Genomic DNA, 16,302 nt, shown 5'->3' with positions numbered 1-16,302 from the left:
CATGATGGCTCCTTTCGGTGCTCTGCCTCCACTCGTGCTGGCGCTGGGGGCCGGGGGACGGAGGAGTTCCCCGCCCGCCTGGAGCCTCCTACAGGAGATAAGCAGCATCCATAACCTCATCACTCTCCTGTGTGGCTTCCCCAGTGGGGCGACTGAACCTCAGAGATTGGGAGGAGAGAAACAGGGACGAAGGAGAAAGGGCAGGGAGGGAGGTGCAGCCGTATCAGTGATGCCAAAGAGGACGCTTCAAGTGGAATGCGGCACTAATTTAAGTCCCAGGATGACTGACGTATTTTCCATGGTGTTTTATTAATCAGCCTCAGATGGAGCGCAGTTTGCAAATTTCATGTGGCAGCTATTAAACGTTTTCTCCTACGTAAGTAAATGAAAGGGATTTACTAATTCCGACAGACACATCATGAATTGATAATGGGAGTGAGCGCCCGAACGCAGGCGGACATGTTGGAGCCACTCGCAACGCAGCCCGAACCCAGGTCCCAGCTAAATGGGTTTAATCCCTCACGCGTGTTTGCAGCCCCGTGAACTCGATGAATATTGATGCAGCGGCCGAGGGCGGTGACGGTTGGGAGAAGCGTCCGGTCTGAGGGCCCGTGTTCCTGTTCCCCCTGCGAGGACAGTCCCGGAGGGAGGAATCGGGGCAGGAATATCCCCGGGTGGTTAATTTTCCACTGACAAGTGAGGCCTCTGGGTGTGAATTGCTGTCTCCATCCCCGAAGAGGTAAAGAAGTCTTTCCAGGACGGAGGGCAGAGCAGGAAAGAGGCCTCCTGACTGCATGGAGGGCACCCCTGCGCGTAGACCCCTGAGAAACCAAGACCACCCATGGGCGGGGACAGAGGCTAACCAGACCCCAGGTGCACCGCAGACAGGCCTTGCGTGCCCCCTCCCTGGGCCCAGCGTGCACAGCTGTAAAACAGGAGTCTTGGGGTCAGGTCCACACAAGTGGCACGTGTCTGTCTCCCCAGAGGTGTACTTTGCAGGCAGGCACGTGCGGGTGGGCACAAATGGCTGCACCGCAGAGGCTCTGGAAGACGCCGTGGGACATGCCACGAGGTGACCCGTGCCCTCTCCTGCATCTTTAACTTGGGTTAGTTTCAGTTCAACCAGATTCAAATCCACTCTGTGACATCACGGATACTTGTTTCTTGCCTGCCCTGTGTCAGGCTCCGGGGGTGCAGGAGGCTGTGCTCCCCTAAACTCTGCGGGCACGTGTGCAGTGGGTCCCACACGAAGGGGGCCTCCCTTCATCCCAGTGAGGTCCTCATGATCCGCATCATCGTTTCCCTCCAGTTTACCTGCTTTAAACATAACTCGTAAAATGCCCTTCCCTTCCTTTTGCTTCCTGAACAACTCCTGAACAACCTTCAATGCCTCATTCCAGCGTCGCCTCCGCCGTAAACCTTGTAGCTGCCCGTCTGCCGCCATCCACTGTCATTCCCTCATCTGGTGCACAGCTCGGGTGGCAAGCAGGCATCATATTTTCCACGTTCCTGTGAGCCCTTCGGATGCAGCAGGGACACGGCTTCCTCATCGTCACCGAACCCCAGGCCTAGAGGACATCCTGGCCTTGGGCAGCGTTCGTGAATGAATATTTTTTCTCCCGAGGTCTGACGGAAGAAAGGGCTGAGAAAACCCATCAGTGTCCACCAGCCTCTGGCTCCTTCAGTTACGGCGAGCGTGTGGCTCTCAGCCAGACTGCCTCGAGTCCTCACGGTAAAGGCCTCTCTGCCTCGGCTCCTGTACCCGATCCCACACGCCAGGCTCTCAGCAAGACATGAGAAGGCATGCCAGAAAAATCACATCCGAACAGACAGAGAAAGAATCCGCACCGGGCGCGGATGCGACAGAGCTGTTAGAACGATCAGATAACTGCAATTAATATGGAAAAAGCAGGCAACCTGCCAGGCCAACAGGTATCGTCAGCCGCGAGACAGAGATGCGAAGGGAGCATCCAAAGAAGGTGCTAGAAGTCAACCGCGGAACAGAAGGGAAGGGTGTCTCCATGGGCTCACGCGCCGGCCAGACACCGTGGAGAAAAGCTCCCCGAGCTTGAGGAGGGGTCGGCAGAAACTTTTCAAACTGAAGTCACAGAGGAAAATAAGGACAAAAACAACAAAATGGAAACAAAATCTCCAAGAGCTGTGGTATCAAAAGGCATAACAGTTGTGTAGTTGGAAACACCAGAGAAAGAAGGCAGGGGGGTGAAGTCACCACGGACGGGAGGCCAGAGAACAGCAGGCAGAGGGGGAAGTGGGGTCCAGACCGACGTCCAGCATTGGTGCCGTCCTTGACCTGCACGGCCCTTCATGACCAGGACTCGCAGGCTGCTTGGATGCTTTCGCCTGAACCGCCGACCCCAGGAACCATAGTGCTGGAGGAGGGCCTCGGGCCCCATCCCATCGGCTGGGATGCCCGGTGGCCGCAGCAGAAACCCTGTGCGTTGAGAGCTTGGCCTGCAGGGGTGGCCGAGTCTGCACCAACGGAGTTCACTGGGCAGAGTTTCGGCAGCTCAAGAATCCCCAGGAGGCCAGGGAGCAGACAGGAATAAAGGGAGCTGCGCAGGGGGCGCCTGGGGGCTCAGTCAGTTGAGCGCCTGACTTCGGCTCAGGTCATGATCTCTCGGTCTGTGAGTTCGAGCCCCACGTCGGGCTCTGCGCTGACAGCTCGGAGCCTGGAGCCTGCTTTGGATTCTGTGTCTCCCTCTCTGTCTGCCCCTCCCCGACTCATGCTCTGTCTCTCTCTCTCTCTCAAAAATAAATAAACTTAAAAAAAAAAATGAACCATGCGGCCAGAGATGCCGTCCAAACCATCCCTCCAGTGTAGGGGGCCACTGTTGCCACAGCCGCTGACAGCCAAACGCCCCACACAGCCCTCAGCTCACCCTGCAGCTCACAGGCTGTGGCCACAGGGAAAGACGTCTCTCCTGCTCTTGCACTGCGGGCACCCAAGGCCACTGTTCCTCACCGGGTGAGCAGGGAAAGGCAATGCTTAGGCTTCATCGAAAGCAGCGTCTGCGGGCCCACGATGGGGTGACGTGCAGGGCTCCACGGAGAGAGAGAGAACGTGTCCTTTTGGGCATCACCCCCAGGTGGCCTGGAAGCAGCTACGGACCTAGGAAAACTGATAACCCGCAGAAAAGGTGAAACAGAAAGTCTCAAACACAAGGGTTGCACCGCCCCCTTCACCAACATTGCTGTGTTTTTTTAAGTTCATTTTTATTTATTTTGAGATAGAGATGAGAGAGAGAGAGAGAGAGAGAGAGAGAGAGAGAGAGAGAGAATGCATGTGGGGGGAGGGGCAGAATCCCAAGCAGGCTCCGTGCCGTCAGTGCAGAGCCTGGCGCGGGGCTCGAACTCAGGAACCGTGAGATCATGATCTGAGCTGAAATCGAGAGTCGGACTCTTAACCGACTGGGCCACCCGGGCGCCCTGACGCTGCTGCGTCTGTAGCACATTGTTCAAAGAACACAGTCACTCTGGACTGAATGTCTGCATCTCCCCCAAATTCGTAGCTTGATATTCTACCCCCCCCTTCCATGTGACAGTATTGGGATGGGGGGCCTTTGGGAGGTGATGCGGTCTTGAGGGCAGAGCACCCTGAATGAGGTCAATGTCCTTGTGAAAGAGGCCCTGGAAGGCTCCCTTGTCCCCCCTTCCACGTGAGGACATAGCAGGAGAAGGCCACGTGTATGGATCAGAAAGAGGGACCTCGCTCGGCGCCCAGTATGCCGGCACCTTGACCTTGGACTTCGAGCCCTCGGCACGTGAGGGGTAAGTTTCTACCGCGGGGCTCTGCTACAGCAGCCCCAACAGTCTAGGACAGCATCTGGCCTTCATCGGACCTTCACAGTCGCCCTGGGGACAGATGCTTGCAGGGGAGGACACTGAGGTTCAAGGAGGCTTAGCAAATACCGCCCACGGTTTGCTCAAGGCTGTGACGGGAGCTTTGTTCTCACTTTACTTTCCCTCGCCCTTAAGATGCCAGCTTTCTGGAGCCGTCCGGCTGGGCAGCGTGGACATCGCCACAGAGACTGGGTCTCTGTTCTCCGAGACGCGCTTCCTTGTCTTATTAAACTTTGTTGGCTGTAACATTTTGCACTGAAAGAGCTCTTTCTGCCGAACGCCATCCAGACTCATGCATTATTTACCAGCTAATATCACAGAAGCGATGTATACAACCCCCTGTCCGCAGCCTCGGAGGTGCCGAGGGCGGCCAGCCCCACTCGTGCGCCACCGTTGGGTCAACCTCTCCACCCCTGGCTCTGCCACCGCACTTGCTCAGAACTCCTTTGGCCGAAATCGAGCGTGACTGGCGGGAGAACAGAGACTCGGTTCATCGCCAGCCTGTCTAGTTAAGATGAAGAGAAAAGGGGGCTTTGTGATTTATGTATTAAATCCGTGGGCTTCCTCCGCCCTTCAAAACCTTCCCTCTCCTGGGTCTGTCCCTCTCTGCGTCCGGGGACGGGTAGTCTGATTTGCTCACCACTCTGTCACATGCTCGGCTCATGCCTACATCTGGCTTTATCCTCCCTGTTGGTCCTGCCTCCCCACCACCGGGGCTTTTCCACCTCCTAGCCAGCGACACTCTTGACCTCGTGCCTCACCGTGTCTGCTCTCCACGCGGTCAGGGCGCCCACTGAAGGAGGCTGGCCTCTGCCCGCGGAGAGTGGAGGGCACTCACGTGGGCGGTTTTGAGGAGCCGGGCCTGGAGGAACCGAGTGCCCAGTGCCTGTGGATGGCGACCGCAGGAGGCTGGGAGGCCAGCCTGGGAGGAAGCTTGCATTGTACTATTTATGGAAGTAGGGGGTCTGTTTTGCATGAAATACATTAAATATGAACTAAGTTAGGAAGCCCGAGGGTTATGCTATTGAGGATACACCGAGGCTGATGTAAGCGTCTGTGAGAGAGGCTGGGGTCAAGGACGGGTACAGAACTCTGGAGACCAGCAGAGATGAGGGCCCCAAATAGGACTAGAGGAAGGAGAGAGTGGACCCGGTGAGCGACACACCCCCAGCCTGCGGACGACCCGAGAAGTGGGACAATCCGGGCGCAGAAGGGGGGAGCTTCCCTGGACGGCCAGCTCTTACAGTCACCGAAGCCACTTTTCTCAATTCCAAAATGGAAATCATAATGCCTGCCTTGCCTTCTGGCAGAACTATTACGGACACTCTCCCTGATAAAGGGCAGGGAAATACATCTGCAAAGTTCCAAGGAGGTTGGGAGGCATTATTCACAAAAGACGTTTCCATATGCTTCCCTTAAAGACCCAATTCCCCTTACAACATTTATGGGTTGAATCAATTTACAGGAATACATTTTGCACTTGATTTCAGGAGGGGCCCCGGGCTCCCCGTCCCCATCCCTCCCCTGATGCTGCTTCGGGCCCTCGGCCTCCATCTGATCCCCCCCTCTGTGCTTTGTCATCATGCCTCACCCACGCGTGGGTGGCTCCCTCCCTCCCTTGTCCTCCAGGATCCCTCTCCCTGCCCTGCTTCCCCGGGATCTCGGCCATTCCTGCCTGTCACCCACCACCTGTGTGCCCAGGGCGTCAGACCCTCCCTTGCTTGGTGTTCCCATCTGCCTCTCCAACACGTGACGCCGTGCACGGGCCGCTCTGAATGACTAAGGTAGCAGTCATCATATTTTCTCCTCCACTAACTCTGCTTCGGATCTCTTTGAGAACGGCACCCGTCGGTTTCCAGCGGCCCGCCTCCCAGCTTGGAATCGCCTCTGCCTCCTTCTCCTGCTCCCGCAAGACCCACTGAGGACACATGAGCCCCTCCTTCCCTCGAGCAGCTCTGATTGGGTCCTGGTTCTGCACCTGCTACGGTGCCAGGCTCTGGGGACAGAGCTGGAGACACTGTTCTCGCCCTGGCGGGCGAGCTGGGGCCCCTGTGGATGAGGTCTCTGCCCCCCACTGGGGCGGACTGACTCCGCCGGCATCCACTAGGTGCTAGGCAAACTGTCACAAGTCCTCGTGTGTCCCCTCGGGAGAAAGGGCAGGAAGCCCTGCCCGAGAGGAGCCGGTGTCATCTGATGGACAGAGCGGTGAACACGAAAGTCTGAGCTGTGCCTGCCTTTCCCTGGAGCTCCCCCAGGTCACACCCGAGCCTCTTCTGGAGCCCGGCTGTCCTGGCCACCTGCCCTCTCCCGCAGCCCCTGGTGTCCCCGGCCGCTGTGCTGGAAACAAGTCCAGGAGAGACATCCAAGGAGTCAGCACCCCAGATCTGCCCTCGGGCTTTATGGGCTTCGAGACTCTACTCCCCACTCGGGGCCAGCGACACGGCCCCAGCCCTCCCTGCTTTTCCAGAATCTTCCATTCTGCAGCACCTCCCCCCAGCCTTCCGGCTCCCCAAAGGTGGCACTCACTGCTCTCTCATGAGCCTCGGGTGGTCCTGCTGCACCCCTATTTGTGGGGCTCCTGCCCTCCTCCTGGCCCCCGGAGGATGTTAGCCTTTGAATGCTGCCAGAAGCCTGGGGCTTTCTGGGCAGACATACCTCCTGCGGCCTTCCGCGATCTCCCAGAATCCCCCAGGCCCGGCACATTTATGCACCCCTGTGTCGTCACAGCGCTTGAGATACTGTCGGGGCTGATGGTGGGGACGATGGAGGTGGTGCTGACGGGGGTCGTGACAACGGGCAGCGGCTGCTGTGTCTGAAGTTCTGGCCTTGCCCGCCCATCTGGAAAGCCCATATGTGAACGTCTGGGAGCCTTCCAGAAGGAGCAAGAGACACATCAGGGATTAATAGTCACAAATAAGCTAACCTGTCCTCCTCACACAGCGTCTAATCGTCTCGTCGGGGAAGGACTGGGGTGGAGAGTTGACTCATTGTGAACCAATTTTCCATTCTCTCCCTTCCCCAACAGGGACACACACACAACATGCACACACGCACACGACGTGCACGCACGGACACACACACAACACACACACACGCTCCGCCTGCCACCCCCTCCGACCACAGGCAAAGGATAAAGACCCAGAGATCACCGAGCATTTAAGGCAATGCTCCAGGAATTAAGGGAAGTGAGCCCAGGGCCCCGGGGCCGCTCCCCACGTCTGGGGGCTGCGGCAGCCTCTCTGCTTTCTGAGGCCGAAGAGGACGAAAAAGGAGGGATTTCCTTCTAGGAAAAGATGAGTGATCCCCAGGGTCCCTGGGCACACCTGGCAGAGGCCCCCCCGAGGGCACCGGGCAGTAGGTCCCCCTGAGGGCACCCAGGAGTGGGCAGCGTGGCTCACAATCCCGAGCTTGGAGGAGATACAGGCAAGGTCCCTTGTCTCCTCTGCTTCCTATGGCCCGGATCCAATTTGACTGGTGTCCTTATAGAAGAGGAAATTTAAAGGCAGACAAAGAAGGAGAATGTGTGTGAAAGTGAGGACAGCCGTCCAGCAGCCAAGCAGAGAGGCTGGGAACACACCCTCCCTCACAGCCTCAGACGCAGCCAGCCTTGGCCTCCAGGACCGCAGGTGTCTGGGTCAGCTGCCCCGGATGCTGACACACCTGGCCATGGGGAGGCCCAGAACCCCGCTAAGCACACAGGTGTGCGTGACCTGGAGGGGAGGGCACCCACAGCCCAGGGGACAGCCCATGTCCCGTGGGGAAGGGGAGTCCTCTCTTCCATCCTTCTGGGACGCATCCCGCGGGCCTCTCACGGGGTCCCGGCTGGGCTGCGGTGGGGACCAGCTGAACTGTGCACCCTTGTGTGGGTGATCAGTGTCCCCCAGAGTAATATCTCCTGAACCCCTCTGCCTCCACGCCACGGTCTTGGGCCTGGTATTCCCGGGTGGTTCTGGGACGTGCAGACAGCCCCAGAAGGCAGCAGCCCCACCTCGGGATTTTCAAGTCTGCTGAGATAAGGGGACGGGATTTAGGCCGAGGCTGCTATGGAATCACATTTGTCACGGGGAGTGTGTGGCGGGACATGACATGTTCCCTCAAGGTGCTCAGGAAATAGGTGCCAGGTGGGGACCCAGGATTTGTGGTCCTGGATGGAGCTTGGCCGCAGCTCCGGGGCTCAGTCTCTGTGCTGAGGACACGGAAGAGAGTTCCCGCAGGTCCGATGGATGCTGGCCAGAGCTCCCGGGTGCAGGCCGGGAGGCAGGAGGCCGGAAGAGGGGGCTTTTGTCCGTTTGGGGTAACTTAGATGTGGGGGGACAGGGTTTGCCGTATCACATTCTGTAAGCAGATTTGGTCTATTGTTTTACTCCAGGAAGGATATTATTTTGACTCATATTTGCCAGATTCTGCTATGCCGTCGATTTAATAGCAGCCTGTCAGGGGCAAGGGAGGAATGTCAGGTTTAATCCCCACATAACACGTCTCACTGACGAGAGCCCATGTGGTGGCCCTATTGCTTGTTTCGAACAGCAGCCCTGGACGTTGGCATCTCCACACAGAATCTCAGGGTCCCCTGGCCGACGGCAGTGGCGCCCGGCACGAGGTGCCAGGCAGCTTTCCTATACGCTTGACATCGGGGCCCCTTTGGACATGATGGTGTAATCGGCACCCGGGCGCACCCCGGAGGGCGGGCTGGGCTCCAGACCACACGGCGAAGCAAAACAAGACGACAGCGTGAAGTTTGCTATGGCCGCGGACACTTCGTTTCACGAACGATTTCTCTGGAGCAGGTGACGCTGTTTGACAGCATTTTACCCACAGAACTTCCTTCCCAAGTGGGGACGTCCTCCAAGCCCTGCCACTGCCTTACCAACTAGGGTTCCGGAATATTCTAAATCCTCCGTTGCCCTTCCAACAATCTCCACGGCATCCTCGCCAGGAGGAGCTTCCGTCCCCAGAAAGCACGTTCTGTGCTCCTCCCCGAGCAGCACCTCCTCGCCCGTCAGCTTTATCCTGAGATGACAGCAGTTCGGTCCCGTCTTCAGACTCCGCTCCTGATCCCGGCCCTCTGGTCCCCACCGCCTCCGCGGGGCCGTCCTCCGCGGCCGTCCTGGACCTTCAGTCTGTAAAAGATGTGCTATCTGGGAAGCACAGCTCAGCGAGGGGTGCCAGTGCGCGGAAGGTTACGAGGGCTTCTCCTAAGTCCCATATTTGGTTAAACTGAAGTCCTTTTTCTCTTCTGCTGAAGAAGAAGTGCTCACATGAATGCACAGCGGCCAAGGGGCAGCCCCTGGGGCAGAGGCAGACGGAGGGCTGGGGACCCCTGTGCTGATTATCTATCGCAGCAGAACACAGTTTTATAAACGACACACGATCCGTTATCTCGGACCCGGGAAGGCTGGCGGCTGGTCTGCCCAGGGCCTCGCTGGCCCCTCCAGGGAGTCAACCAGGCTGTGTCTCATCTGGAGCTCGGGCCTCTTTCAAGTTCATGTGCATTGTTGGCACAATCCCGTTCCTTGTGGGGTGGGGTTCCTGCGGCCCCTTGGGGCTGTCTGCCTTCCTCTGGGCTGGCAGGACAGGCTCCCTCTGTGCCTACAGTCGAGACTTAGGTAGCATGGGCCTGATCTCCTCACCATTTGCCACCTGACACGGCCAGATCGGGGGCATGATCACCTGTTCCTGTGTAAATCCCCAGTCATACACAGGGGAGAGGATTATAATTATACAGGGCGAGAAGACAGGTGGGAAAGCTGGGAATCCTGCCAGCCGTGCTCCCTCCCCTCCCTCCGGGCTCTCCGGAGTGGGACACAGCCTGGGAGAGTCTACAGGGGACGTGTCCACTGTCTGCAAACAGGCGGCCCAGGCACAGAGTGGCCTGGTGAGGGTCAAGGTTCCCAGCCTATTCTATTTCCTCTTGGCTTACATGCTGCCCCTCTGTGGCCCTGCATTACGGGACAATCATTGGCCAGCGTCCTCTGAAGGCAGGACATCGGAGACAGAGAGGAGATGGCCTCTAGAATCATTTTGAGAGAGAGAGAGAGAGAGAGCAGGTGAGGAGCAGAGAGGGAGGGAGAAAGAATCCCAAGCAGGCTCTGCGCTGTCAACACAGAGCCCAACACAAGGCTCAAACCCAGAAACGTTGAGATCATGACCTGAGCCGAAACCAAGAGTCGGATGCTGAATCGACTGAGCCCCCAGGCGCCCCTGGCTTCTATCATCTTAAACAAAGACTTCCATCCGGGACCACAGACGGACATTGTGGCCACAGAGGCACAGACTGACGGCCTGACCCCTGAGGGTCTCCCCTCCCACCGCAGGCGGGGACAGCAAAGGAATTTGTGAGAAAAGACCTCCCTGCTTGGCACAGCCTCTCTCAAAGACCGTTTGCCCACTTCTTGTAAAGTTAAACATAGTCTTAGCATATAATCCAGGAATCATGCCCATAGGTATTTACCCAACTAATTTAAAAACGTATATTCACATAAAAACCTGCATGCAGATGTTTATAGTGTCTTTACTTAGAATTGCCAAAAATAGGAAGGAACTAGGATGTGCTTCAGCGGGTGAACAGATAAGCACACTGTAGCTCGCACACGGTGAAATGCTCCTCCGTGACAAAAAGAGGGGGCCGTCGGGGACGGCAGACACGGGGAGTCCTGACCGCACACGGCTGGGCGAAAGGCGCCAGTCGGAAAGGCTGCACGCCATACAGTCCTATTTATGGGACATTCTGGAAAAGGCAAAACCAGGGAGACGGTAAGCAGGTCGGCGGCTGCCAGGGGCTCGGGAGGGGTGGGGCGGGTGAGCACAGAGGGCCCCCCAGGTGGCGGAGTACCGTGCGTGAGGCTGTGACGTGGGTACATGACATCATGCATTTGTCTAAACCCTGGGAGCCCTGAGAGTGAACCTTAATATATGTAAATTTTAAAGACATTTTGAGGTTCAGGGGATCTCAGGATGGAGTGAGAAAATGAGTCCCAACAATCCAACTGTATTACAGATACATGAACTGTGCTCACTGCAGGGGGTGGGGAGAGGTGCTGTCCTGAGCAACTTTGAAGGGAGCGAGTCTGTGACCAGGGGCAGGGGCGCTGCCAGATGTCTGCTCCAGTGGGAACTGGGTCCCCGGGGCCAGGCTGACAAGTCACTGCTGCTGTGCGGAGGCCGGGACCCTCCGTGGTGGACACGGAGGCGGGAGCTGGGCCTCTCACCGTGAGCGGAGGTGACAGGTGAGCAGGACGGGCCGTGGCGTGCCAGGGACGGCGCGGAGCCCGAGCGCAGGTGAGGTGCCTCTGGGTCACCCAGACACGGGCGGACGCACACAGAAACGTCCCCAGGTCTGTGTGCCCACCCACAGTGTGTGTCCCTGCCCTGCCGGCTGAGGGCCCAGGGGAGGTGACGTCCGGAGGCACCAGGCACTCCCAGCGCCCAGAGAGGCGGGCGCCTTGGAGAAACGGCCGGTTCCGGGACCAGGACTAGCCCCGGGCACGCGAAGTGAGCGCGGGGCCTCCCGCTGTGTCGGCAAGTAGGAGACGTCCACGCGGAAACATTCGGACGGGGAGAAAACCCGCTGGAAGAGCGCCCGTGGCCAGGCTGGAAGGACTTCGGCCACAAAATAAATAATACTGTATTGGATTATAAAGCAAAGTGCAAAATTAATATCCATGAGGCCGTATGGATAGAAATAAGTTATGGCATACGCAAGAAACTGGGGGAGAGTACACAAAGCTCTGGGCCTGAAAATCCCAGATAATGTGGATACTCTGCCCTCAGGAGGGCGCGTGGGCCACGCTCTGTAGGTGTGGGCAGCACGCCGTGACGTCCTTCCCAAGAGGACAGTCTGGAAATGGGGAAAGAGCACCCTGACCGTGCAGAAACGCTGTGGCCAACACGACTCAGCCAGATGGCCAAGGCCAGCATCGTTGTGTAAGTCACGTTGATGGCAGGTGCCCTCGATGCGTGTGACGCAAATGGAACTCACCTCGGCGGCCTTCCTCCCCAGATGTGTAACCTCAGTCAAAAAATGAGGAAAGCATCAGGCACATCGGGAGAGGGGACCGTCTACAAAATCCCCGAGCAGCGCTCCTCACAGCTGCCAAGGTCACTGACAACAGGGCCCGTCTGGGGAGCTGTAGCACCCACAGGAGACAGGAGACGAAATGCAGTGTGGTGTCCCCGGGGCGGGGTCCTGGGGCAGGACAGGACAGAAGACAAAGACCGAGGAATTCTTACTCTGGACCTTTGATAATGTCTCCATATCGGTTCCCTATTGTGACAATGTGATACTAATATGTTAACAACGGGGTAAAGCGGGCGTCGGGCGTGTGGGAGCTCAGCGCTGGCATCACCCCTGTTCTGTAAATCTGTCCGTATTGTAAGTTTTATGCTTTAGGTAAACACACGGACACACACGCGTCGAGGTGGCATTTCCTCAGTTGGTGACGTCCTGCTTCCCGCGGGAGGATCCCTGGACCCACGCGCCACAGGGACGCCGGAGCCTCCACCGTCTGCTCCGTGTCAGCACCGTCAGGCCTGGGACCCGCCGCCTGGGGAAAGCTGGCACGTTTGGGCTGAAAAGCTCCCAGAAGATGGGGCACCTGGGCGGCTCGGTCCATTGAGCATCTGCCTCTTGATTGCGTCTCAGGTCATGATCTCCCAGTTGGTGAGTTGGACCCCCACATCGGGCTCTGGGCTGAGCCCGGAGCCTGCTTGAGATTCTCTCTCTCTCCCTCTCTCTCTGCCCCTCCCCACTCGCCCTCTGTCTCTTTCAGAAATAAATAAATAAACATTAAACAAAGTTCCCAGTTGGTCTCCCCCAGTTGGCTCAGTGTGGAGTTCATTCCAGGAGCAGGAATCCATTCCTGCGGGAGCTCCCTGCTCGGGGCACACCCAGGCCCCTCCCGGCCCCCACAGAGGGCCCCCGGACGCCCGCCTCCCGGGGCCGTCACTGGGACAGAAGGACAGGGCGTGTGGGACCATCCGGCACAGGGTGGTCACAAACATGTGGCTCGTAGGATGATGGTGTCACTTCTGCCCCCGTGTCCCCTCGTGTGGGGGACAGGAAGTGCATACGCGTGACCTCGTCAACACTAGCAGCCCGCGGACTGCGCTTCAGAGAGCCCAGGTGACTTCCTCGCGCTCACACAGGCCAGCGGAGCTGGAGCTGGGGTTGAAAACCCGACAGAAGTTTCTTACACAAGATATTAAACTCACTAACTCAAAAAGTATTGTTAAGTTGGACTTCTTTAAAATTCAGCTGGTTGTTAAGTTGGTACAGGGCCTCTCTGGGGTCAAGCGCTGTCTCCCCAAACTCTAGGCCCGTTATGGACGAGCCGACGGCCACCACACGGCCAGTGTTGGCCAGAGGAGAGGGGACCGTGGACACAGTCTTCCAACCAGCTCTGCTCTCAACCAGCACCGGGGCCCCAACCTCCCTGGCAGGGGGAGGGGTGGGTAGGCCTCTCACCCCGGCTCCCTCCCCGTGCGCTCATTCCCGCCCCCACCAGGACAGGGCAGCCCAGGGAATCCGAGTCTGATAGGAAAGAGCCCCGGACTTGGCTGGGCCGGCTTCTCCCGGACCATCATCTCGTACCCACGTCCCTCCTGGTTCTTCAGGGGCGGGGGGTGTCATCCTCCCTAACGGGAGAGGCCCAGGCAGGCCAAACGGCTCCAGGTGAATGCCAAAAGTGAACAGACCCAAGAAGGACAGTGTCAGAAGAAGGATCCTCAGAGAAGAAAGATCCACAACCTTGCCCCTGCCTTCACCCCCTCACAGAGTGGCTCTGGGCAGCCAGCAGGGCTGTTCGAATTATCTGGGGTCCCTGACGGCTTAGAGAATCAGGTGAGGTCTATGCACCCTCCTCAGAAAAATGTGCAGACACGGACACACAACCTGGCTTATGACTGTCACGATTTTCGGGGTTCACGGAGCCCGTGAAGCCATATTAAAAACCCCAGTCCCCGTGCGTGCCACCATCAGTACAGGGTAAATGACTAAGGAGATAAAATTAGATGTCTACCTCATCGCAAACACAAAAATAAGTTCCAGATGGAGTAAAGACCTATATGTGAAATGCAAAACTGTAAAACGTTTTTAAAAAGCACAAGAGAATGTTTGTATTGCATCTCGGTGGTGACAATACAATAAACACACAAATCAGAAGAAACCAAACGACCCAAGAGAAAAATGGACAGAGGACGAGAACGCAGGTATGCAACCAGGCAGCTCTCGGGCGAGGAGACCCAAGAGGCCAGTAAGGCACGGCGGGGGCCGGGGGGGGGGGGTGCTCATCCACACCCGGAATCGGGGAAAAGCAAAATAAAGCCTTAACGATGCACCATTTCACACCCATCACCTGGCAAATGCTGACGCGTCTGATAACACGAAACGTTGGCGAGAACGTGGAGAGACGGGAACTCTCACCATCGCTAGCGGGCGGTAAATTGTCGGAGCCACTTTGGAGAGCAATTTGGCAGCTCCCGCGGAGGCTGAGGTTGCGCGAGCTCCCGCGAGGACCGCACAGTTCCGCTCTGGGTGGCTCCCTGCAGGCGACGGCGTGCGCTCGCTCACGACGTCGCTTGTTCCCAGAGGCTTATTCGTCAGAGCAGAAGTGGCACGCGGAAAGAAGGTCTCTTCCCCGGGGAAATGTCTCAATTTTGGTTGTTCACACGACAAGAGGCCAAACGGTGGTTACGAGTGAACTAGATCCGGCCCCATCAGCACGGATCGAACTCCACGATGCGCTATTGAGTGAAAAGGGAAACACAAGTCATGAAAGGGAAGGCGCGGGACGGCCCCCGCACGTGGGTTTCTGGCGCACGCAGCCATATTCTGTTTCGTGGACGAGCATACTGGCTCCCGGACAGCAGCTCCAGGAGAGAGGAAGGCTCCCCTCCGTGGGTCGGGTGGCCTCTCCTCTGGTCCTTCAGAAACACCGCAAGCAAGCGGGGTGAACTGTTAACACCGGGTCCCCCCGGGAGCCGCGTAGGTGCCCGCTATCTTGTCGTGGGTACTTGGCTACGTACGGGAGGTCGCTCACACTTTCATTTTTCTCAAGACAGTGTCTCACGGTTGTTTTATTTTAAGCAACAGTAAATGAGCCCTGCCGTGGCCGGGCAGCGTTGCGCCCTGTTCCCGCCGCACCCCCCAGTTGGGCTGGGAGACAGCGGCACGCGGCAGGCTCCCCGGGCTGGGGCCAGGTCTGCAGGGTCGATGCAGTAGGAGGGGGTGGTCCTGAGGGGAGGCCCCACGAGCACAGGGCTTCTCACTGCCGGTTAGGGACCTCCTGATGGGGCCCAGTCCCCATCCCCGTGTGCAGCATCCCTCTCCTGGACCAGAACAGGGCTGGCCCAGCAAGCCTACTTCCTCTGGGAGACAGCACCCATTTCCTAGGGGACAGAACAACTCCTCCCCCCCCCCGGTTCCTGTGGGACAGGGCACCCATAAGAGGGTGCTGTGGGGTGGGCAGGGGCGTCTCTTTGAGGACCTGACAGTGAGCTGAGAACTGAAGAAGAGAAAGATCCAGTCACTTGGGAAAGTAAAATTTTTTAGGCAGAAAGAACCAAAATTACAAAAGTTTCTGAATCGGAAGAGATTGATGACAAGGAAGGCCGGTGTGGCTGGAGCATAATAGGGCAAGAGGGTTTGGAGATGAAGAAGAGGAGGAGACAGATTGAGCCCTGACACCGAGCCCTGACTGGACCTGAATCCTTCATACACTGAGCCCTGGTCACACCCTGAGCCCCCACCCTGCTCACAGACTGAGCCTTGATCGTCATAACAAAGCAAACTGATTCCTGGTCATAGAGAGAGCCCTGACCTCTGGCCCTACATGCCCCCCATCCCCTGTCGTGGGCTGAGGCTTGATCCCTGGTCACAGACTGAGCCCCCTTCTCCGGTCACAGATTCACTCCTGATTCCCGGCCGTGGGCTGAGCCCTGAGCCCTCCGTGTTCTCAGCCCTGCGTTTCCCTGGTTACCAAATGCTGCTTCTTGGGGGAAGATGGGAAGATGGCTGTGGCCGGGCTCTGCAGCAGGAAATCCCCCAGGCTCCCGGGCACTGGGCAGGGACGGTCCCTGGCCCGGCCTGCACGCTCCCCTTCCGAGCAGGTACGTGAATCACGGAGGACACGTCAGGGCACGCAGCACGAGGCAGCTGCGTCCGTGGGCCTCTCCGTGATGCGATGCTGATTGCTCTCAGTGGTGCCTGGTGCTTTGTTAAAAAAAAATTTACTGTTGATTTTATTGAAAGGCAAAAATAGCACAGCATATGCTCTGACCATCTTCAGTGCTAACTGGCAGCGTGGATGGGCCCACTTCTCAGGCCCCCTTGAGCACCCAGAGAGTCTCCTGCTTCCGAACACGCTCCCCAGGGGCGCCCGCTGGTGGGAGGGGCGCTCCGCAGGTAGCCGGCTGAGGACTTCACATCCTGTGTTTGCTGGGGAC

At 57.9% G+C, this 16,302-nt stretch overlaps 1 long non-coding RNA gene across 1 annotated transcript; it reads right to left on the bottom strand.

The window, feature by feature from the left end:
- Positions 1–13,900: 13,900 nt before the first annotated feature.
- Positions 13,901–15,956, bottom strand: LOC131495152 (uncharacterized). Its single transcript, XR_009253798.1, has 2 exons — positions 15,837–15,956; positions 13,901–14,601 (listed from the first exon to the last, which is right to left on the bottom strand). It is a non-coding gene; the product is annotated as an uncharacterized LOC131495152 (long non-coding RNA).
- Positions 15,957–16,302: the final 346 nt, after the last annotated feature.

The sequence above is a fragment of the Neofelis nebulosa genome, chromosome 14 (genome assembly GCF_028018385.1).
Source record: "Neofelis nebulosa isolate mNeoNeb1 chromosome 14, mNeoNeb1.pri, whole genome shotgun sequence".
In the NCBI taxonomy this organism is placed as follows: domain Eukaryota; kingdom Metazoa; phylum Chordata; class Mammalia; order Carnivora; family Felidae; genus Neofelis; species Neofelis nebulosa.
This window is presented reverse-complemented; position numbering and strand designations above follow the sequence as displayed.